The sequence below is a fragment of the Scylla paramamosain genome, chromosome 7 (genome assembly GCF_035594125.1).
Source record: "Scylla paramamosain isolate STU-SP2022 chromosome 7, ASM3559412v1, whole genome shotgun sequence".
NCBI lineage: Eukaryota > Metazoa > Arthropoda > Malacostraca > Decapoda > Portunidae > Scylla > Scylla paramamosain.
Window position 1 is genome coordinate 6,172,501 of NC_087157.1, and position 24,974 is coordinate 6,197,474.

Sequence of the window (24,974 nt, forward strand, 5' to 3'; positions counted from 1 at the left end):
GTGATGAGGGGGTGTCTGGAGGAGGAGGAGGAGGAGGAGGAGGGGCGTGTGATGATGTGCTTCGACTCAACCCAAAAGTAGAAGTTCGCGTGTCACGAGACAGAGAGAGAGAGAGAGAGAGAGAGAGAGAGAGAGAGAGAGAGAGAGAGAGAGAGAGAGAGCAGGTGTTTATAGCAGAGAATGTTTTTCTTCTCTCCAGTTTTCTTTCCCTCTGCTTCTTTTCCATCCTTCTCTTCCCCTCCCTCTTCCCTTCTTTTCTCCTTCCTTTCTTCCTCTTTTCCTTCCTTCCGTGCCTCCTTCCTTCCCTCCTTTCTTCCCTCCCTCCTCCTTTCCTTTCCTCCAATAGCAGCAAACAACAACAAACCAGAGAGAGAGAGAGAGAGAGAGAGAGAGAGAGAGAGAGAGAGAGAGAGAGAGAGAGAGAGAGAGAGAGAGAGAGAGAGAGAGAGAGAGAGAGAGAGACGAAGGTATGAATAGAGATCCTTGACGAAAAGAGAGAAAATTGAAAGGAAGGGAGGGAGAGAGGAAAGAATGGAGGGAAGGAGGGAGAAAGGAGGAGAGGAAATGGATGGTTGAAGGGAAAGGAAAAAGATGAAGGTTAGTACAAATTATAAGTTTCACACACACACACACACACACATGCATAGTTTAGACCTCCCCGCTCTGAACTGTATGGGGGGATAGTGATAATGATGATGATGATGATGGTGGTGGTGGTGGTGATGGTGGTGGTGAAGAGTTTCCCAGAACAGTAAGCGGCATGGGGTGATCGTGACTTGGTGGTGATGTTATAGTTAGTGATGTTATGGTCTTAATGGCGAATGGTGATGGTGGTGATAGTGATAACATAGTGTATCCTGCTGGTGATGATGGTAGTAGTGATGGTGACTTGGTGGTGATGCTATAGTTAGTGATGTTATGGTCTTATTCGTGTAGTGATGGTGTTGTAGTGGTAGTAGTACTGGTAGTGGTGTAGTTTTGTCCCCTGGTGGTAATGGTGGTGATGGTGGTGGTGTGGGTGGACAGAGGTGCCTGCAATGATGGTTTGATGGTGGTGTGGTGGTGAGGGTGTGATACCGGGGTGTAGTAATTGCTAGTTATCTTCCTTTCCTCCTCTAATTTAGTCTCCTCCCTTCCATTGTCTCTATCTGTCCGTCTGCCTGTATGTCTGTCTGTCTGTATGTCTGTCTGTCTGCCTGCCTGCCTGTGTGACCGACCGTGTGTGTGTGTGTGTGTGTGTGTAAGAGAGAGAGAGAGAGAGAGAGAGAGAGAGAGAGAGAGAGAGAGAGAGAGAGAGAGAGAGAGAGATTTATGCAGCTGTCATTTCTGTGACAAAATTTCCCTCCTTTACAATTACGTTTCCATGCTTTTTGCTGCTTTTGTACCACCACCACCACCACCACCACCATCACCACCACCCACCCACCCCTTCATCATCCTCATCATCACCTTTTTCACCACCACTTACTCACCCTTCCCTTCAGGCCTTCACCCATCCCTACCGGCCTGTCTCATCTCGTCAAAGTCACCTTCGTCAGATACTACACACACACACACAAACACACACACACACACACACACACACACACACACACACACACACACACACACACACACACACACAGAGAGAGAGAGAGAGAGAGAGAGAGAGAGAGAGAGAGAGATCGGAAAGGATTGTAGTAGATACTATTGGTGGTAGTAGTAGTAGTAGTAGTAGTAGTAGTAGTAGTAGTAGTAGTAGTAGTAGTAGTAGTTGTTGTTGTTGTTGTTGTTGTTGTTGTTGTTGTTATTATTATTATTATTATTATTATTATTATTATTATTATTATTATTATTATTATTATTATTATTATTATAAGTTGTTGTTGTTGTTGTTGTTGTTTGTCTTCTTTTTCCTTTATCTTGTTTTCTCCTTGTTCTTATTGTTTTCCTTCTAGTTCTTCTTTTCTTCTCGTCCTTCTTGTTCTTGATCTTGTTCTTCTTGCTCCTGTTCTTGCTCTTTTCTTCTTTTCTTTCTTTCATTCTCCTCCTTCTCCTCCTTCTTCATCTTTTCTTCTTTCTTCTTCTTCTTCTTCTTCTTCTTCTTCTTCTTCTTCTTCTTCTTCTTCTTCTTCTTCTTCTTCTTCTTCTTCTTCTTCTTCTCTTTCTATGCGTTCTCTCCCTCCATCACTTGGGAGGTGCAAGCAGCATTGTGTGTTTTTACGAGACAGGAGGGAGACTTAAGGAAGGGAATCCCGCTTAATCTATTCATCATCCTCTCCATCATCATCATTTTAAACCTGTTTGTACCACGAGACAGGACGGGTAGAAGACAGGAAAGCATAGGCAGTACCCGACCATTTCGAGGAGAACAGCCGGGAAAGATCAGGAGGATTGTGACAACAGCAGACTCGCCTCCTTAGCGAGGGTTCCTGGCGAGCCTGGTCATCAACAACTGGTGCTTAGAGGGAGTAACGCCGTATCATTAATCTGGCAAGAGAGATTATAAGACCAGGCATCTCCCAAGACCTGATTTGTGCTCGTCTGGATCTCTCTTGACTGGTTTTGATGGTTTCATTGCCTCCAGCTGACTCTAGAGGCTTCATATAGTTTGTAAGGGGGAAGAAGGAATATGATATACACTGTGACGACTATAAATAAATAATGATGATTCGAACCGTTTCATATGTTTGCTTATCTTTCCGTTATTCACGCTGAAGTATTCTCGATAAACTCTTGGGAATTAAGTAAATCAGCCAGACGTCCACTCGTGCCCAGCAGTCTCGCCGCGGCACTCACACGGGAACATAAAGAGAAAGAATGAGATAGTTGCAGGAAAATGAGACCAGCAGCTTTCACCAAGATACGAGTAAGATCCGTCTGTCTCTGAATACTACCATCAATAAAAACATCATCATTAACAACAACAACAACAAAAACAACAATAACAACAACAAAAACACCATCACCACCACCAGCACACCAACAACTACAATAACAACACCAAACAAATATTTCCATCTTCGTCTCTCCGTCCGAGTCTGTACGTATGCATGAATGTATCCATCTCATCATCAATTAGTGTATGTTTCCTGTTTACACCGCGTAGCACACAGCCAGTCCGGATCGGTGGCTTGTAGTAGCAGTGATTGATCGGGTATTGGTGTCCAGGGAGGATTTAATTCGCTCCTTGGTGGCGTCAGATTCAGAGAGACACTGAGTGAGTTATGGCGCCGCTACAACGGTATCACATGGCGCAGCGTGTATCCCGGAGTGGTGGGGAGCGGTGGGTTATCTGTGTCTTGGCCTTCTTGCAAACTAGTGCGGTCGATTAATGCATAATGTTTGTTTTGACTAATGCAGAGGAGGTTCAGTCAATGCCGACATCCTTGTGTGTGTATGTGTGTGTGTGTGTTTGTTGTACTGGTGTGTGTGTGTGTGTGTGTGTGTGTGTGTGTGTGTGTGTGTGTGTGTGTGTGTGTGTGTGTGTGTGTGTGTGTGTGTGTGTGTGTGTGTGTGTGTTGAGTGATAAGATCTGGGGAAGAGACCGGCAAGTCTGTGTGTGTACAAAGGAAAGATTAATTTTGTATTACACACCGAACAGAAGGCTTGTTACTGTTATCTTTATTATTATCATTACTACTATTGTTATTATTATTATTATTATTATCATTATTATTATTATTATTATTATTATTATTATTATTATTATCATTATTATTATTATTATTATTATTATTATCGTCATCCATGTTATTGTTGTTGTTGCTGTTATTTTTGTTAGTTGGTAGTGGTGGTGATGGTGGTGGTGGTGGTGGTGGTGTTGCTACTGCCGTTGCTGTTTTCTCGTTTTGTCGTCACAAATGTTGATGAAAATTTTACAAACACTGCCTTGATTTTTACAGCCTCTGAAGGTCAGATGGCAAGAGATTCGAATCACACACACACACACACACACACACACACACACACACACACACACACACACACACACACACACACACACACTGACTGAAAAGTTATTCGTCCGGCAATTGTCCCCTGCCACTTTTTCCAAGAAGGGACACAGAAACCCATTTTTGGGCGACCCCTCTTTGCAACACGCAACCCCCTGGGGCCCTGAAGTCTCCTCACCCACTTCAGCCCTTTCATCCCCTCCTTTATCTGGCCCGCGCTCCTACCATCACCCCCACAACCCTAATCCTCCCTTCTCTTGTCCCCTTTCTCCCATTCCCCTTCTATAGTATCAAAGGGCAAAGAGAGAAATAGTGACAACTGCCCGTTTCCCTCAACTGGATACTTTCTACGACTCATTATACCAGCAGGTGGGCGTAGAGAGAGAGAGAGAGAGAGAGAGAGAGAGAGAGAGAGAGAGAGAGAGAGAGAGAGAGAGAGAGAGAGAGAGAGAGTGTGTTGGGTGTGGCGAGGATAAGAGCCAAGAGGCATAACAACCATAGAAAACGCAATGTGGTGTGTAGGTCGTCGTGATGGGTGGACATGTGTGACGGAGAGGGAAGTAGAGGAGGCAGGTGTTGGCAGGGAGGTCGAAGTTCAAAGGTTAGGCCATCACACCAGACCGCCGCGCTGTATATGGAGAGAAATAATGTTTTTCTCTCTTTTTGGTTTGAAAGTGTTGATACTGAAGGCAGGGGTACTGTTAGCAGGAGAAGTGTGGCATTGGGCGGGCGGGCGTACTTCCCTGCATTGGTGTGGGTGAGGGTGCGGGTGTGGGAGGCGTGTGTCGGGATGGGCTCGTTGTGTGGATATTTACGAGGCGTGAAAAGTAACGGAGTGTGTTGGGCGCTGACGGAATATTTCACCTTTAGTATATCGCCGTGCCATTTTGATTTTCATTCCAGTTGGAAGACGTAAAGTTATGGAGGGAAAGGATTATATTTATCGAGTGTGTATGTGTGCGTGTTCCGTGTGTGTCTGTCGGGGTGCGTGCAGAGCGAGGGCGCGGCCATAAGGTTCAGAGTTCCCCCGCTGACTTGCACGAGGGACCAAGAAACTCAAAGGGCATTTTTCTTTTGCATACAAGTGAAACGTTCGGTGCTTCGATCCAAACTTGGCTTTAGTGGCAGGGTTGTGATATTTCTTTAGGGGGCAGTGAGGAGAATATAGCTTTTACAGATAATAGCTTTTTGCAGCAAACACCATCATCAGATTTTGGTCCTCTCACTCCTACTCTCTCCCCCCCGCTGGTCGAGGTCTCTACAGCTGGCGTCGTGTCCCCTCTACATCTGGTCCCGAGTCTCGCGGTACAGGGGACGGGTATTGTTTTTAAAGGGTTGTTGCCGATGGGGGTCAAAGGGCAGCGGGGTCACAGGTCAAGGAGCACTACAACAGGTCACTCTCTCAGTCGCTGTGCAGGTGATTAAAGACTTAGCCACACCTGTCTACATTTACCTTTATGTGCATTGTACCGTGCCGACAGCCGCGCCGCCTCTCTGCCATTCTCCAGCAAAGACAGGGAGTCGCACAGAGGCAGGTAGTAACAAAGGTGGAGGCTCCCGCGGCCTGCACTCAGCAGCCAACACCAAAACAGTGGGCGTCGAGGAGACGGTTGGGCAGCGATGCCAAGTTTCAGCCCTGTGTGGCCCGGCCAGCGAACTATCAGCTCAAACTCATAATGAGCGAGGAGGCGACCCACACGCGCCCACGCAGTATACCTAACGCGGCCATGAGACGTCTCGGTTCGCTCTCCGCCCTCCCGGCAGTTACTAGTTGTAAAGATGAGTGCCGTCCTGCTCTCTGACAGTTGTGAGGGCCGGAGCGCTGTAGCGATAACATAAAAGTTGTAAATTAAGGAGAAAAAGGAAGTGTTGCGGTGTGGCCCAGCCCTGCGTCACCCCACACAAAAGTCTGGCGGCAAAACTGCTGGGTTAATCATGTTAATTCTTTTTTCTATTTTTTTCTGTTTCATTTGATGGACGGCTGCAAAAGCACGCCTGACCATGACTGTGATGGCCGGTAATTGATATAATTGCCTGGGCGGCGACGGTCATGCGGGAAAATCATCAGATCCGCCATCAGCTAGATTATTGTCTGTAAGTTGGGTGGCTGCAGTGTTGAGGCGGCGGGGGTCGGGCTGAGCTGCTTCCAGGAACACCGGTGACCCCCGCGCCTTACCAGGTTACCGCATGAGCCAGGCCGTCAGAAGCTATCCGGCGAGACACTACTGCATTTAACCCTGAACTCTACCGCGCCTTTCCCTGACACCTCGAGCTTCACCTGTGTCTTATCACGACGCCGCCACGCTGGCTTGATCAGCGCGAAGCAAGGTATGACTGCCGGCGGGTCCCGCAATTACACCAGCGTATAATTGCACCAGCTCTTTATGGGATCGCATGTATCCAATCATTGTAACCGAGACCTTAACCTAATCCCTAATCTATAACCTCTCGAGAGAATGATGCAAGGCATTCGTGCGGAGGAGAAAGACTGTGAGCTAATAATGTCGTGCTGATCCGGAGTTGCGTGGACCGTGCGAGGTGGTGCCCGCAGTGACCTCAGAAGCTGAACTTGGTGATGGGACTGGCAGGAGGCGACGGCGAAAGTTATGGTGAGCAGCGTTCCTTAAGCTTATCTTTAGGCGTCACGTGCAGGGGAGGGCTGGGCGTGATGGTAAAGGAGGAATGAGAAGGGAGATAGGCGAGGGTGAGGCAAGGAGGTGTTTCATGGATGAAGGTGAGAAGATACAGATAACTGCAAGGCTGAGGGTGGGAGGAAGGTGAAAAAATAGGGAGCGTGCGGGCTGGTGGAGGGAAAGGTGAAGGTAAATGGCGCCGGGGGTTTACCTGTGCCCAGTCACTCGTGGCGCCAGCAGGGGCGTGAAGGAGGGTGCGGGGAGGTACTGCAGGGAGGAGAGTGCTTCCTTGAGCTGAGGTTGCTTGCTTGGGATGCTGCAGGGGCTGGATGGGGTGCGCTGCTGAGGAACGGTGAAATATTCCGCCTCACCCTCACCGAACGTTACCTCATCCTGTAGAAAAGAAAATAAACACATGGGGGGAAGAAAAAGAATGTATAGAGACCCACCCTGTTCAGGACTATGATACTTTGAAAACATGCCTCACACTACTGCAAAAAAAGTTACGGACGAAAAAAAACTCACACAATAGAATAGTTTTAAAAGTTTACTCTCTCTCTCTCTCTCTCTCTCTCTCTCTCTCTCTCTCTCTCTCTCTCTCTCTCTCTCTCTCTCTCTAGTGAAAGGAAATTTTAGGGTGAAATAGCTCACACTTTCGCCCCAGACTCCCTGCGAGGCGAGAGGCATTTACTAATCTTTCTCAGCGACAGGGCGTGGTACACAACATGCTGCCTCACCCTGTAGATGATATTAAAGGTGAAAGAGGTTGCTGGCTCACTCTGTAGAGGATTATGGCTGAAGGTGACGGTGAAGGTGAAAAAATAACATGCCTCCTCATCCTACTAGGAGACTTTGGCTGATAAAGGAAGGAGGGAGGGAAGCTGAAGGAGGAAAAGTGGAGAGGGACAAAGACCTACCACACGCTCACACACTCACTCTCTCTCTCTCTCTCTCTCATCCTCCGTCTCACTTGTTTTCCTCCTTCTCTCCCGCCTCCTCCCTCCCTCTCTCCCTCCCTTTCTCTCCCTTGCCCTGTTTTCAAGCGATAAAGTTCAAGTATAGGAAAGTTATGAGGAACCAAAGTTAATTTCCTGCTTAAAGTTTATGGTTGAAAACAGTTCTGTGCAACGTTGCAGTTTTAAAATCCTGTTGCTCTTCTCCTCATCCTCCTCCTTCTTCTTCTTCTTCTCCTCCTCCTCCTCCTCCTCCTCCTCCAGAAGACTCTTGTCGGGGCGTTATCTTCCTGGGGCATCGTACTGGGTCGAGGCGAGGCTGGACGGGGACGAATTCCATCACAGCGTCCTGGAAAGGGGGAAAAAAATATGAAAACTCCAATAATACTGAAGAAAATAGGCAATTATCACCTTTTCGCACTCTCTCTCTCTCTCTCTCTCTCTCTCTCTCTCTCTCTCTCTCTCTCTCTCTCTCTCTCTCTCTCTCTCTCTCTCTCTCTCTCTCTCTCTCTCTCTCTCTCTCTCTCTCTCTCTCTCTCTCTCTCTCTCTCTCTCTCTCTCTCTCTCTCTCTCTCTCTCTCTCTCTCTCTCTCTCTCTCTCTCTCTCTCTCTCTCTCTCTCTCTCTCTCTCTCTCTCTCTCTCTCTCTCTCTCTCTCTCTCTCTCTCTCTCTCTCTCTCTCTCTCTCTCTCTCTCTCTCTCTCTCTCTCTCTCTCTCTCTCTCTCTCTCTCTCTCTCTCTCTCTCTCTCTCTCTCTCTCTCTCTCTCTCTCTCTCTCTCTTTCATGACCATAAGTTCGCTTTCTTTGTCTGATTTCAATCTAATCCTGTTCTTCCTCTTTTTCCTTCATTTTTCTGTTACTTCTTTTTTCTTTCTCCTTTTATGTCCTTCATTTCTATCTCTTTTTTTTTCGTTTTCTTCTAGTCTCTCTCTCTCTCTCTCTCTCTCTCTCTCTCTCTCTCTCTCTCTCTCTCTCTCTCTCTCTCTCTCTCTCTCTCTCTCTCTCTCTCTCTCTCTCTCTCTCTCTCTCTCTCTCTCTCTCTCTCTCTCTCTCTCTCTCTCTCTCTCTCTCTCTCTCTCTCTCTCTCTCTCTCTCTCTCTCTCTCTCTCTCTCTCTCTCTCTCTCTCTCTCTCTCTCTCTCTCTCTCTCTCTCTCTCTCTCTCTCTCTCTCTCTCTCTCTCTCTCTCTCTCTCTCTCTCTCTCTCTCTCTCTCTCTCTCTGTCTCTCTCCACTAACCCTCCCTAACTTTAATAGAATAATTAGGCAAAAAAAAATAATGAGGCTAATATCAGTAGAGATGAGGAAGAATATAACTTAATATAAAAAGCACATCGTTAATTATTCTCTTCACCTGTCGTCCATTAATTAGGGAAAGATGTTACCTGTTCTTCTTCCATGGTCGAGTGTTACATTTTTCTCGCTTCAGTAATTAATAAAGGATGATTAATTATTTTACCTGGAATTATGTATACGTTCTTCTCACCTGTTTGATTTGTGCTTATGTTACCTGTTCTTTTTGTTTTACTTTGCCCAGGTGTGTGTTATTTATTTTCTTTTTTTTTTTAGAAGTTAGTAATTCATATTGACTATCTTTTTTTAATATATGCATGAAAGAGAGCTTGGTCAAAGGGCGACAAGAATTATGTATATATATATATATATATATATATATATATATATATATATATATATATATATATATATATATATATATATATATATATATATATATATATATATATATATATATATATATATATATATATATATATATATATATATATATATATATATATATATATATATAAAAGCTACTAAAAAAAAAAGTTCTGTAGGCGTTTCGATACGCCTCCCTTAAAAGTATCTCGAGTCATGGCAATGTAAAAGAAAAAAAGAAAGAAAGAAAGAAAAAAAAAAGATGGAAAGAAGGAAAAAGCAGCCAAGTTTCTTTATAATTTATGTAACACCATTTATTTTTACCTTTATATTTTTCACGGTTACCTGTCTGTTTCTGTTAACTTTACCTGTATCTTCCCTTGTTTACCTGATTGCATCTTTTCGCGTCACTTGTACCTTTCCTGTTCACCTGTAAGCCTTTGTTCACGTTACCTGTATCCTTCCTGCTTATCTGTTTCTCTTCTGTGTCCTCCCTGTTTACCTGTTTGTCACTGAACACGGACTGCATCTTCCCTGTTTACCTGTTTATTTCTGTTTATATTACTCGTATCTTCCTTGTTTATATGTTCCCTTCTGTTGAACTTACATATATTTCCCCTGTTCACGTGTTCGTCTCTGTTCACATTACCTGAATATTTCCTGCCAACCTGCTTTGTTAGGTTCACTGCACCCATATCTTCCCAGTTTACCAGTCTGCCCCCGTTCACATTCTGTCGCTCCTGTGTGCCGTTGTGTGATCATTATTAAATGCCATATACATCTCGGCTACCTGAACCCACTCTTCTCCCTCTCTCTCTCTCCCCTCCTCCTCCTCCTTCCCTCTCGCCTCCTATCACGGCTGAGGGCACAGCAAAAACTCGTCACCTCCAGAGTGATGAGTCGTGTTCCCTTCTTCAGGATTTGGACGGAGAGATGAAAAGGTCACACAATATAATACGTCGTCTTTCCCCCCTCCCCTACCCTTCTCCCCATCATCCTCCTTCGCCGCCTCCTTCCTTCTGTCTCTTTTCCTTCCATCTGTTCTGTTTGCTATGCGTGTTTTTATTTATCTCTCTTTTTTTCTGAGGGGGCGTGGGGTTCTTTCTTTTTGTTGTTGTTTTTGTTGTTGTTGTTGTTGGTGGTGGTGGTGCTGATGGTGGTGGTGGTGGTTTTGTTGTTGTTGTTGTTGTTGCTGTTGTGTTCTTTTTCCTCCTCCTCTTTATCCATCTCGTTCTCCTCCTCTTCCTCTTCCTCTTCCTCCTCCTCCTCCTCCTCCTCCTCCTCCTCCTCCTCCTCCTCCTCCTCCTCTTCTTACCTAACGTCTCCTTTTCCCCAATCTGTTCAGTTTATTTTACATTTCTCTCACCACTTTTTCCTCAAGTTCTCGCCTTCTCCTCCTCCTCCTCCTCCTCCTCCTCCTCCTCCTCCTGCTCCACCTCTTCATCTACCTCCTCTTCCTTTTCCTTCTTTTTCTCTTCGTTTCATCGATCTGTTCAGTTTATTTCACATGTCTCTCTCACCACTTTTTCCTCGATTTTTTTTCTTTCAGCCTCCTCCTTCTCCTTCTCCTTCTCCTTCTCCTCCTCCTCCTCCTCGTCCTTTTATGTCTCTTTTTCCACCTGTTAAGTTTATTACACCTGTCTCGCTTCGTCTTGCCAGTTTTTCCTTATGTACTTTTGTTTTTCTGGTGGGTTGGGCTTCTTGTTTTTCTGCTTCAACGTTATATTTAACTTTCTCTTTTCTTCCTCCCTCTCTCTCTCTCTGTCTCTCTCTGTCTCCTTTACTCTTTTTTTTTCTTTTCCTCCTCCCCGTCCAGCTTATTCAAATTATTCCGACCTCTTGTTGTAATTTTTCTGCCTCTTTTTCTTTTTCTTCTTTTTTTCTCCTGGTTTTCTCCTTCGTTTCTAGTGTTGCTTCTCTGCCTTTTCGTCCATGATTCCTTGTCTCTCTCTCTCTCTCTCTCTCTCTCTCTCTCTCTCTCTCTCTCTCTCTCTCTCTCTCTCTCTCTCTCTCTCTCTCTCTCTCTCTCTCTCTCGCCCGCTCTCGCTAATGGGGAATCAACAACAACGTATTTTTCGCCTCCTCCCTTCCCCTCCCTCCCTCCCTTTCTCCCTTCCCCCCTCTCTCTCTCTCTCTCTCTCTCTCTCTCTCTCTCTCTCTCTCTCTCTCTCTCTCTCTCTCTCTCTCTCTCTCTCTCTCTGCACTTTCTTCTCTTCCCTGTCACTACATCCTCAATACCCATTTTCTTCCACCCCTTCATTGTCATTCCCTTCCCATCCACTCCATCACCGTCTTCCACATATCCACCCATATCCTTGCTCCTTTGGTACTAATAATTCCATCTCCCTTATTTACATACATCACACACCTTACACTTTCCCTTTTCTCCTCCAACGCACTTATTCCCTTGACTTTCTTTCCAACCTGACACTTCCCTCTTACCATCTCTTCGTCCTCCTCCCCTTCTTCTTCTTCCTCTTCCCAAACATCTCTCCTAACTTACGTACACGTGGCTCGGCTCATCCTTCCCTTCACTCCCCCTTCCCTCCCCGGCAGTGTCTCCATCTGGCTATAAACAATATGAAAAGGTATACTAACGAAGTACAGAATCGAAGTTTAGCTCATAAATGCGATTCAGGCACGCCATGAGTGTGATTTAAGCGAATATGAATGCAATAAACAAGGTGATTTATGCGCTGTTCCTTGGGTTTTCTTGTGCTGTATTTTGTTTGCATTGGATTTAAGGGGAAGGGAGAGAGAGAGAGAGAGAGAGAGAGAGAGAGAGAGAGAGAGAGAGAGAGAGAGAGAGAGAGAGAGAGAGAGAGAGATTGTTTGTGCCGTTTTTCTTTAGTGAGGATCTGTGTAAGAGAGAGAGAGAGAGAGAGAGAGAGAGAGAGAGAGAGAGAGAGAGAGAGAGAGAGAGAGAGAGAGAGAGAGAGAGAGAGAGTAATAATAATAATGAATATATTTTCCACTTGCATTAGTTATTCTTATTACAATGGAAAACTTAGTATTATCATAAAAGAAACAAGACAACCATAAAAATTTTAAAAGAAACACCAAAGTACATAAAAATATAATCCTTAAAATAAGATGTATAAAAATGTCAAGAGAGAGAGAGAGAGAGAGAGAGAGAGAGAGAGAGAGAGAGAGAGAGAGAGAGAGAGAGAGAGAGAGAGAGAGAGAGAGACTTTAGCTTATAGTGCATGTGTTGACTTTTAAGAACGTTTTTTTTTTATTTTTTGTCTGTCACCACTATTCACTAATAATAATAATAATAATAATAATAATAATAATAATAATAATAATAATAATAATAATAATAATGTTTTCTTTACCTATAAAACTCTCAACAAACAACAAGGAGCCAAAAATACAAGACACCTGAGAGGGATCAGTGCAATTATTTACCTGCGTTTAGTGAGGATATTTTGGTGGTGGTGACGTCAGGGTAGGTGGCGGTGGTGATGGTGGTGGTGGTGGTGGTGGTGGTGATGGTGAGAAAGGTGATGGATCGAGAGGTGTACAGATGGTGATTGTGATGAGAGGTGACGGTGAGTGGTGAGCATTGCGTGGCGGTGATTGGAGTTGAGAGAGCGAGAGAGAGAGAGAGAGAGAGAGAGAGAGAGAGAGAGAGAGAGAGAGAGAGAGAGAGAGAGAGAGAGAGAGAGAGAGAGAGAGGATGGATAAGGTCAAGAATTAATACGATCCTAGGTCAGATTAAGTCCAGTTACACATGTTCTTTTCTGTACTCTACCCTCCCTTTGTGTATGTGTGTGTGTGTGTATGTGTGTGTGTGTACGTGTCATGTGATGTGCGTGTGGCCTTAAGTACGTGCGTGTGTATCTTTGCAATCGGGTGGGGGTCATGAATCACCATCAGGCCCTCGGTAATCTGTTATCTTGGATTCCGATACCCCGTGAGCACTGAAATAAATCTCGCCCCGTGCTCATTTTTTTTTTTCCGGGGGGGATGTTTTAAAGAAAGGAAAAAGGAAATGCGGTAAAATTAAAAGAGATTACGGTGTTTTCAAGAGAGAGAGAGAGAGAGAGAGAGAAATGTATAAAAGAAAAATATCTACTAGTAATCGTGCGTCTGGTCTGGGTGGACGATGTGGATGTGAGGTGGAATGAAACAACACGTGGGCACTCAGTATGTAAGTGGAAAGACGAGGATGAGTTGATGGGGAGAATGATAAAGTAGATGACGCAGCTAATGACTAAATGACTCACAGGTGGAGTGAAAATGATACGTGTGCAGATGATAGAAGTGGAATGACGATGAGTGGATGAAACAAATGGGAAAAGAATGGTGAAGTGGATGATTAAATGAGAATGACGAATTGAGTGGGTGAATTCATAGCAAAAGTGGACGATGTCATGAATTATAGAACGTTTGAAAATCTTAGGGTATGGTTGGAACAGGTGGAACAGCTGTAGAATAGTCACTGAAGGAATTACCTGCATGTGGATGGTATTTAGTGCTTGGTGGACGAAGGTGTTGGTGGAGGAGGAAGAAGGCGAAGAGGTAATTCTTGAGACCATCCACCTTTCTTCCTTCCAACCTTCCTTCGTCGCGTACCCGGACGTGAGGCAGGAAAGATGATGGATGTGAAGGCGGCTGATGTGAAAGAGAGAGAGAGAGAGAGAGAGAGAGAGAGAGAGAGAGAGAGAGAGAGAGAGAGAGAGAGAGAGAGAGAGAGAGAGAGAGAGAGAGAGAAGGGGGCTAGCGGGGGAATGAGGGTGAATAGAATGAACACCCTCTCTCTCTCTCTCTCTCTCTCTCTCTCTCTCTCTCTCTCTCTCTCTCTCTCTCTCCAGGAGGCTCCGATGCAAAATGGATCATGTGTTTATGCTTGGCTCGTAACTATGTGTCTAATGGCGGTGGTCGGGGCTCGTTCGGCGGCCGGGGTGATGAGTGCTAATGGCTTGGCGCGGAGAATTACTGCCTTTATTTCTCATGGTGATGGGATATGTGTGGGGTCAAATGGACTTCGACAGGCGTGGTGGCGGACGTAGAAGGCAAGGAGGCGGAGTATGAGATGCGACTGGAGAAGGAAGAAAAGGAGGAGGAGGAGGAGGAGGAGGAAGGTGAGATGGGACTGGAGAAGAAAGAGGAAGAGGAGAGAAGAAGGAGGGGGAGGGTGAGAATCGACTGCAGAAGGAAGAGGAGAAGGAAAAGAAGGAAGGAAGGAAGGAAGGAAGGAAGGAAGGAAGGAAGGAGGAGGAGGAGGAGAATAGACAATGAAGAAGACCCTCAGTGTTAATAAGTCGCAGTATTTATGTTCGGAGATATAATGTGTAGTTGTAATAATTTTCTCCCTGAAAGGCTGTACGTATACTAGTGTCCGTGTGTGTGTGTGTGTGTGTGTGTGTGTATACGTATGAAGCCCCGCCAGATGACGCTCCTTTCGCTCCGCCCTCTTCCCCTTAGGCGTCCCAAGGCCACCGGAAGACAAAGGTTACTCCAAAGTGTACTACACAGGCGGGGGTGTCGACGAGCCCTCCCCGTGCCGTCCCCTGCAATACACAGCTGCCTCACGACCCCACAGGTTCTCGTCGCTATTAAAGTCACATAATTCCCCCGTCGTATCGAGAGAAAGGGAGAGAAAATAGTGAAAGAAAAAGAAAAGGGCGTTGGGTGGTCTCGAGCTACTTTCCTCATTACCATAATTCAGGCGCCTCTTGCTCTGCGGCGGGAAGGTGAAAGAGAAGCAGGGATTGGCTCCGCGCTCACGTCCAGATTTCTGCATTGGATATAATGAGAGAGAGAGAGAGAGAGAGAGAGAGAGAGAGAGAGAGAGAGAGAGAGAGAGAGAGAGAGAGAGAGAGAGAGAGAGAGAGAGAGAGAGAGAGAGAGAGAGAGAGAGAGAGAGAGAGAGAGATTGACAGATAGACAGACAGACGGACAGATACACAGACAGTCAAATAAACAGACTGAGGCAGACATTCAGACATGCAGACAGACAGAAAGAGAAGAAAATGGAGTATTTGGAATATAAGTAACAGTTGGGAAATGAAAAGACAAACGGGAAGAGAAAGGGAAAATTACGTGGAAAGGAGAGTGAAGAGAGAGAGAGAGAGAGAGAGAGAGAGAGAGAGAGAGAGAGAGAGAGAGAGAGAGAGAGAGAGAGAGAGAGAGAATCCAGAAGCCTAGCCACGAACTCGTCTGAACTCCTTGCCAGACAGTCCCGTTCCTCTGAAATGAAGTACTTTAGCTCTGGGCAGTCGTGCTTATTGCCTCTGCCAGCGTGTGGGTGGAGGCGAGGGCGTGGCGGAACCGTGGGAGGCAGCACTCACGTCCCAGTGTATACTCGTACAGTGGTACCCAAGCGCCAGTCAGACTCTTGGTGTCCGCACTGCCTCACTCAAGGTCCTCCTCCAGCCATCAGTGCCACATATCATTTGTAGGTGAGGCGGAGATCTTTTTGTTTTTCGTGCTAGATGGTAATTTTTTGTCCTTCCCCGCCTGTCTCGTCCCCGCCTTGCCTCACTCCCCGCACCTCATCCAGCCCCGCCCTGCCCTATACCATGCAATACCCTCATCTGCCTTGCTCTAACCACTGTGCCACGCCCCTCACCACCTTACATCACATCAGTCTGCCTTGTCCTACCCAGCCCCGCCCTGCCCATCCCTGCATCATCCCTATCTACTCCTCTTTACCCCGTTCCGCCTCTATCCTCCTCCCTCTCCCCGTCCCGACCGTCTTTCCTGCGTAATCAGTATCTACTTTGCCTTTGCTCCTCCCCGCCCGCCACACGCCCCCGCCTCGTGACCCGCTGTGTGTGTACCCGATCGTAACACCTTCGGGAGACGCGAGACCTGTTCAATATTCTTCGGTGCCGCGGCGCTGGTTTTATTCGCAGCCAATTACGTGTGTGTGTGTGTGTGTGTGTGTGTGTGTGTGTGTGTGTGTGTGTGTGTGTGTGTGTGTGTGTGTGTGTGTGTGTGTGTGTGTGTGTGTATGTGTGTGTGAGACTGGATACGTACATAGTATTTTTGCAATTCAATACCATATACCGTATGTATGTATGTATGTATGTATACACGAGTATATGTGCATGTGTGTATCCCTGTGTCTGCTTTTACGTACGTACAGAGGCATGCTGCAAGCCTGTGTGTGTGTGTGTCAGCTCTACTGTACGCGCAGGAATCTTCGCGTGCCGTGCATAATCCGAACATTATTAAGCTTGTCGTGGGGCGAACACAGGCGAAGCTGCCAACTCCATCATTAATTCACCTCGCATTCATCGACAATTGGAAGAGTTTCAAGTGACAGTTTACTATTTTTCGTGCTTGTTTAGGAGGGAAGGAGGAGTGCCGCCGCGTGGGGAAGGGGGGAGAGATGAGGTTGGGGTTCCTTAAGACTGGGATCCTGTCATGTTCATTGGTTACACACACACACACACACACACACACACACACACACACACACACACACACACACACACACACACACACACACTCACATGTTTATAAGCATGATATTTAATGTACTATTGTGTGTACATTATAATTTCTTGCGAGACTAATGCTTCATGTAATATATATGAATCTTGACACGGGAAAGCCTAAACTTTGTGTGGGATGGGAGAGAGAGAGAGAGAGAGAGAGAGAGAGAGAGAGAGAGAGAGAGAGAGAGAGAGAGAGAGAGAGAGAGAGAGAGAGAGAGAGAGAGAGAGAGAGAGAGAGAGAGAGAGAGAGAGAGAGAGAGATTTCGGTTATATTTCTTTAAACAACCATTTTCTCTTAAGTAAATAACCTGGAAAAATCATTGACCCTTTGAGAGCGATTGGTAAACATTCCGTACCTCTTCCTGGTATTATGTATATACTTGCTGCAGTCACTCAGAAGTCAAACAACATACCGCCCTGACTTCCTTTGTGCTTGGAGTTTTCCTGGAAGCTTAAGTCCTCTGATCTGCTAAGAATTTGTAAATCGACACGTTCTGTACGACTATTAGTGGGTTCAAGGTATTTAGCATAAAGAAAAACGCAAAGGAATTCAGTTCATTATATGTTGGTCGGGAGTGCACCGCTATACTTGGCTTGGAAATACAATACATTTCAAAATCGCCGTCGGAAGCAAAAAAAAAAAAAAAAAAAAACTTGCATGGCTTTATTTTATTCTCGAAAAATCCAGTGACAGCACCAGATGTAATCCATGATATCTTTATAAGCATCTACAAGAAAGAAGGGCATTAAATGGAATAGATTTTACAATTTCTACCCAGTTCAAAGAAAGATTGGAGGTGGTCATAGAACAAGTAAAGATGTCTCAGAGTGATTAGTAATTAAGGAAAGATGCACCAAATGGCAATCAAAGGGTTAAAAATTATCGCTTAAATGTGCAATAAAACTCGTATAAACAATGCCTTTTACCTTGCAATACATAGCATAGTGTTTAGCATCAGCAACTGTACCCGTAATGTCACAAAAAAGGAAGTATAGAAATGGTCGTATACTAAGTTAGCCATCATAAGCAAAGTAGAAGAGAGAATTTATTTATTTTATTTTTTTTTTGGGGGGGTCGGATAACGCGTTGACCGTAAGTGTAATAAATCGTACCATAGTATATATATATAGGCTTTGTATCTGTTCTTCCTGGCGTGTTCCTTCTCTCTGTTTGCATTTCCTGTTTTCTTCCTCCTCTTTCCTTTACTTTTCTCATATTGTCCAAACTTATATATTGTCGCCCTTTTCTTTTTCAACGAGCACATTCGAATTCTAACCATGACCATACCTTAGGCAACTATTCTGGGCACACTGTATTATAACCAAACACAAATATTTTTCTCCTCACTACATTAGTCACTTCCCCCTCCCCGGCCCCCACCGCCCCCAGCGATGAATGCACATAAATACATTAAAAACATACCATGAGTCTTGTTGGTCTGTAACGAGAGTATATGAACACTGAAATCGCATAAGAAAAAGGTAAAAAGAAAAGTACGGATTGTCACAGTGCCAGAATTCCACATACTTCTGTTGCGGTAGGAGGGAAAGGGGTAACTTTACTACTTTCATCAATAACCCGCCTTCAGCTTTCCCCCTCCCCCCACCTTCTACCTTGTACCCAATTATGTTTGGAGTTATTTAGTATTTTTGTCTTCCGTATCGTCCGGGAAACAAAAATTTATGCGGAAAACCAATGAAGTGTGGCAAAGACAAAGCACACCATTCCTGCACGCCGACCTTGCTTCACCCTCACGCCGCTCCCAGGCTCAGGATAGCACAGGATGAACAGATACCACGAAAACTTGCCGGTTCATAGCGAGGGCACCTACTGATTTAAGCACTGGTACCAAAGGCAGCACGAGATACTTGCTAGTACTCGTAAGCTTCGTATGTAAAAACAGGAAAGAAATGGGTAAGGTACGGTTATCTTCTTAACTATTATTATGTTTTATATAAGAGAGGCAATGATAAAGGGCAACAAAAAAATGGATGAAAAAGGTCCATAAAAGGTTCCAGTCCCTAAAGGAGACAGTTATAGAGCAGATTCGAAATTATTACACAACTGATGGATTCAAAGATATAGTGTAATGTGTCAGTTCTTTGGGGTTTTTTAATGATGCTTGGCAGTAATGAATAACAATAAGTGTTCAAAGTGCAGGGTGGGATGTTCCTGCCCTCAGCTTCATTAGTTAAGAGGCAATGTTTGTTTCCTTTTTCTTAGACCCTCCTCGAACACTGCTGGGAAAAAAGAAGTTACTTTTTAATAACACCACATTCAGTGGGACGGGCAGAGTAGAGGACACTGGAGGCAGAAGAGAGAGAGGGAAAGATAACGTAGCATCTTACTTTTCGTCATTACTTTATCCTCTTCTCTGATTTTCTTTCAGATAAACAAGGGGAAGGCCTGAGGTAAGTAGTGAGTTGTGTGTGTGTGTGTGTGTGTGTGTGTGTGTGTGTGTGTGTGTGTGTGTGTGTGTGTGTGTGTGTGTGTGTGTGTGTGTGTGTGTGTGGAGGGCGAGAGAGGTGGTGGGAGAGGAAGGAACTGGAGGTGACGGGAGGGGGTGATGTGGCTCTGGGAAGCAACTGCAGAATACTGATCAGGCAGGTCCAGACTCGTCCGTCATGTAAACAAGAGATCGGCGCGGAGCTCAGTGTCTGTCGGGCGTCTCAAGGTTATACTTCCGTCCTTGCATGTTTCTTTTATTCCACCACAGCAGTAGTGACTCGGATCAGAAAGGCCTTACATAAACATTACATAAACACTCGCACATTTATACGCATACCCGTATACTGTTAACATCTAGTCTGCTCAAGATAGAGAACAGATCAGATATATTTATATGTACGAGTATACAAAAGTCGGTTTCTTGTCTTGTGTTGGGCTTGCATTCGTCGTGTTGTGTTGGAGATCTTATCACGGGCTGGTTATGATATCCCGAAGAGTGGCCTCTCCACGGGGAACTGCTTTCTCGGGCCTGACACTCATCGCAAGTCTCCAAACAAAGTCTTAATTATTGGTTCCACAGCCCCTGTTAGGTGGTGTGCATACTATTTTATATTTACATCAGCGTGTATAACTTTTTTTTTAATTCACAGCTGTGTTATCTCCCCCTCCCTCTCCTTCCTCTCTTCCTCCTTCTCCTCCTCCTCTTCCACCTCCTCCTCCTCCTCCTCCGGCGCCTCCTCACCCTGCTGCTTATTATTATCGTCTAATCAACGAAGCCCCTCCTAGCCTCCTAATATCGACATGATGAAATTCAATGGTTTCTTCAGCCGGACGCTGGAGGTTGGGGTCTTCGGGCTGATGGGGAAGGAAGGGAAGGAAGGCAGGCGTGTGGGCGTGTGGGCGTAGGGATGGCCGGGCGGTGACGTGGGGAATGAGAGGTGTCTAAAACGCTCCGCTAGAGAACACCTGTTGGATCAAATTGGGGCGAATGAAGAGGTTCTGTCGCACGTCCATCATTCCCTCCCCGCTGGCTACTTGGGGAGCTAATCTCTGTGCTTGGGGAGGGCCGCGAGGGGCACGAGGGTAAGAAAACGCCTTACTCGGTGTGTTTCTGCCGAGTGTGTTTCTTTCTTCCGCGTTATACTTGATGTAGGAAGACAAGTGTGGATGATATTTACGCGGTGAAGATACTAGAGTGGAGAACGTAATTATTGTGTGTGTGTGTGTGTGTGTGTGTGTGTGTGTGTGTGTGTGTGTGTGTGTGTGTGTGTGTGTGTGTGTGTGGATCCATGCCTGGCTTAACAAGAGCACACAACCCAATACTTACACTGCAGGTGGATGAAGCATAGAGGAGGTCAAGTGCTCTCAGTTGAGGACATTGACCCGCACCCGCCCGCCAGACCTCGCGGCAGTGGCTTCCAACCCTGCTTACCTCGACGCTCACCACCACCTCGAGGGACACACTTGAGTCATGCCTGACCCGAAGGCTAACATGTCGTGCCCCATCGTACGTTAGGAAGATTCTTGCTTTAATTGCCTGGATATTTGAACCCCTAATTGTTGCATGACTTACGTTATAGCTTATTTTTGGCATGGTGAAGATGAATAGATAAATAAACAACCTCATCGTGTGTACTAGTTTAAGTGCCTCTTGTGTTAATGGCTTTGCGCTCGGCAGTAAGTAAACATTTTAAGTTACAAAAGGCAAAGGATCTTGAATATTGATGTGCTTGAAGGTCTGCTGCCATGACAGTGTCTCGGGAGCTGTAAATCTTGCGTCTCAGATACAAAAAATATTGTTCTATCTCATCAGGGGTCAAAAGTTCACTTGTTCCCCTCAATCTCCTCTCGAGTAGTGGCCTTTGTTTTCCCCCTTGTGGAGACGCCCGTGTGTGTGTGTGTGTGTGTGTGTGTGTGTGTGTGTGTGTGTATTCTAGTCAGCCTGTCGTATGTGACGAAAATTGTGATAGATTCTTGTCTCTCTGAATGACGTGCTGTTGGAAGGGATGCCGGTGAGGTATGAGGGTGACTGCACGAGGCTGGCAACAGACGTGGTATGGATAGAAGTGGAGCAGCTATGGTTGTTGTCGTCGTCGTCGTCGTTGTCGTCGTCGTCGTCGTCGTCGTAGTAGTAGTAGTAGTAGTAGTAGTAGTAGTAGTAGCAGTAGTAGTGTTAATAGTAGTAGTAGTAGTAGTAGTAGTAGTAGTAGTGATGCCGTTTGGAATGAGGATACTGAAGTAGGTGACGAAGATGTGAAGCAATGCTGGTGCCCTTAATCTTTGAGCTTCGTTCATTGACACCCATCACGTTTTGGGAACGCGTAACAGTGTACACAAAACCTGATATTCTGTAAATAGATGTTAACTGCACTAATGAGTTTACGGTGCTTTTCTTTTTCTTTCTTATTACAATTCATAAACACTTGCAACGTCACCATTGCCCTCTTCACCCTCCTCCTCCTCCTCCTCCTCCTCCTCCTCCTCCTCCTTCGAAACAATGAGAATTAAATATACATTCATTTCCTGCTGGTAAACATACTCTGCTAATTTTCCGGTGAGTGAATCAGCAGATTGACTTTTTTTTTAATTAACACTTGCCATCGCTGTGTTTCCCGCCCCTCCCCGTTATTGCATCGGCGGGAGGACTCTGCTATGTCGCGTGTCAGGATGATAATTGTTTTCCCTGCAGGTCACGGCGGGAGTAATTAGCCCGTCATTACTTGGTTGGGAAGATAGTCGGTCTCTTGATGTAACGCCGTAACATACTCGTTGTGACAAGGGTGCCGTCTCTGCCCGTCTGCTTGCTTGCCTGTGTGCTGTGTGTCGTGAAGGTGCTGAATGCTGCTGGGGGTTTTTATCTTATTATCTCGGACGTTTTAGTGTATACGGGGGCGCTCAGGCATGGAGGTGGCCGGGGTCTGGTTTACATTTACTGGCGGCATAACATGTTGAGGGTCACCAGAGCATGGCGCGGCGATTGACGTGATGAGATGTAGGAGGTGATGTCGGTCGGTCGGAGTTGTTGTTTTTTGTTGTTTTGCAATGGCATCTCCTTCCAATCTCTCTGTATTAATTAATTCACAACGATTCGTTCTCGTATTTCTTCACAATTTCAAGGGTTTATTTTTGTTAGTTTGGTTTTAGTTACAGCGTATGGAGGTCTTTTTACTCTTCGAACAGAACGTGTTGAACGCCCTACACACGTATGCCTGATAAGGGTATTGGCCCTGTGAAGATGCCTCGGCGCCTACCACCCTTGTCCTCCTCACTTTTCCTTCTCCTCTTCGACCTTCTCAAGCATCCTCATTAATGTCTAGTCCCCCGGGGAGGGATGACGGGAGGGAAGGGGGAAGGGGAAGGGGAGGTCTGAGGCATGGTTGTGTATGTTGATCATTCTGGACCTATGTTGACGTGTACGCGAACATTGAGTTACTGCTAGTTAACAAAGGTAGTGATACGTACTCGTGTCACAGACTCTTGCTGCGTTTCCTGCTGGAGGGGAGCCGGAGTGAGAGATTCTAAGCCGAGTAAGGATGGTCTTTTCTCCGTTGAAATACTACACAGTCTCCCGAGGCCACTACCTGCTGAACCCAAGAGGCCTCGCAGAATAAATAATTACCCCGGAGGAGTCCATCAGTCTGTAGGTATTACGGCGCAGGGATGACGTGAATACTGATGCCCCGCCCTGACGTGCCGTGCCCTCCACCCGGTCTCCCCACTCAACTCTTCCCCGCCAGCTCCTCCATGTGAGTGTTCGGCTACACTCACACACACACACACACACACACACACACACACACACACACACACACACAGTTAATGCTTCAGGGTCCAAGTAGCTACGTGATAAGTTAAGCATGACTTTTTATAATTATATATTTTCATCGTAACTTTTTTTTTTCATCCTTGGCTGGTGCACTGCACGGCGCTCTTCTATACCAGCGTGCCTGTGGTCTGGCCTGTGTAATATATGTTTATGTTAATCCCTCCGCTGATCCATCGAGTATGTATCTAGCCAACGTCTATCTTGCCAGAATAAAGCTCTGGGGACCTCTCAACTTCCCGCTTTGTATCCTGTTAGGTTATCATCTCATTAACACTTACCGCAGACAGCCACCAAGCCTACGCTAATGTGTTTTCTTTTTATCATACTGCTAACCAGACACTACTGAGCAACACCATCCAGTACCAGCTACCTTCAGCACACACACACACACACACACACACACATACACACACAAGCTTCCTCCACGCCGGGCCCGCCTCGTGCTAGGAAGGAGGGAGCGTGGTTGGAATACCCGCGGCCCGCCCGTCCGAGCACCGTTGCCAGACCCTAGCCAGGCTTCACCGCGTCCACCGCAAGGTCGTTTCTGATGCTTGGTGACCGTGACTTCTTGGGACATGTCTTTCCCAGTGCACGTCAAATCATGTAGCTTTTCATTTTCTTTGGCTACGTTACGTCTGTTTTGTATGTGAATGTGTTCGCACTATTATTTTTATATATTCTCTCTCTCTCTCTCTCTCTCTCTCTCTCTCTCTCTCTCTCTCTCTCTCTCTCGGTGTGTTCATGTCCTCTCTCTCTCTCTCTCTCTCTCTCTCTCTCTCTCTCTCTCTCTCTCTCTCTCTCTCTCTCGGTGTGTTCATGTCCTCTCTCTCTCTCTCTCTCTCTCTCTCTCTCTCTCTCTCTCTCTCTCTCTCTCTCTCTCTCTCTCTCTCTCTCTCTCTCTCTCTCTCTCTCTCTCTCTCTCTCTCTCTCTCTCTCTCTCTCTCTCTCTCTCTCTCTCTCTCTCTCTCTCTCTCTCTCTCTCTCTCTCTCTCTTGGTGTGTTCATCTCTCTCTCTCTCTCTCTCTCTCTCTCTCTCTCTCTCTCTCTCTCTCTCTCTCTCTCTCTCTCTCTCTCTCTCTCTCTCTCTTGGTGTGTTCATCTCTCTCTCTCTCTCTCTCTCTCTCTCTCTCTCTCTCTCTCTCTCTCTCTCTCTCTCTCTCTCTCTCTCTCATCAGTATGCCTCTCTGCGATCACTCCCTGGTGTGTGATTTGTCTCCTTTCCCATCACTCACCGCCACCGCCTCCTTCCTTGTGTTTACGACGTGAGGTGGTGACCCGCGCCTTACGTCGCCGACCGTATTTCCATCCTGCTGGCTTCCCTGCCCTTCCGCCAGGCGCCAAGCAGCAGGGGCACTTACCCAGCAGGTTTAACAAGAAGTGTCAAGTTATCACGCAGCAAAGAAAATGGAATGCATATTGTTAGTTGATTTAGTAAGCAATGTTTTCAAATATCCCTGCGTGACTGGGAAATTTGTGAAGTGAATTGTTTGGGTTTTCATTCGTCGTGAATCATTCGGTATAATGGCGCAAAGTCGTAAGAATGTATATTCAATTTTCTTTTCTCTTACAACAGGGAACTTTTGTTGGTTTATAAGAAGCAGATGTCCTGTCTGTGAATAACGCCATGGGGGAGCGGACCGAGTTGAGAGGTCACTCCGCTAACTGGCAACAATACAGAGAGCGTCAGTAACCCCGCGGTCGTTGAAGCGGGAGGGTGTACGCCGCTGGTCTCTCAGCGGTGGTGTATTGACTCTCCTTGACTTTCATGCTGATGGATAATAGTGACAGAGGAAACAAACACTGGATCTCGGTGGATCATTGTGGGTGTGTGTGCATTGGATGACACTGCGGCGTTGAGAGGTGGCGCCTTAGTGGTGTTGATTGGGTGGCGTGGATATCGGTGATTACAACTCGGGGCGGAGTGACCACAGGTGTTTTTACCTTAGTTGCCATTAATTACGTGACGGGCCGGCATACATACACCTGGGGGAGTTATCCTGCTGCTGTCCTCCTGCCGGAACAAGGTAAGCACTTAGTTTGTGTTCGAAAGGAGTTCATTACTTGTACC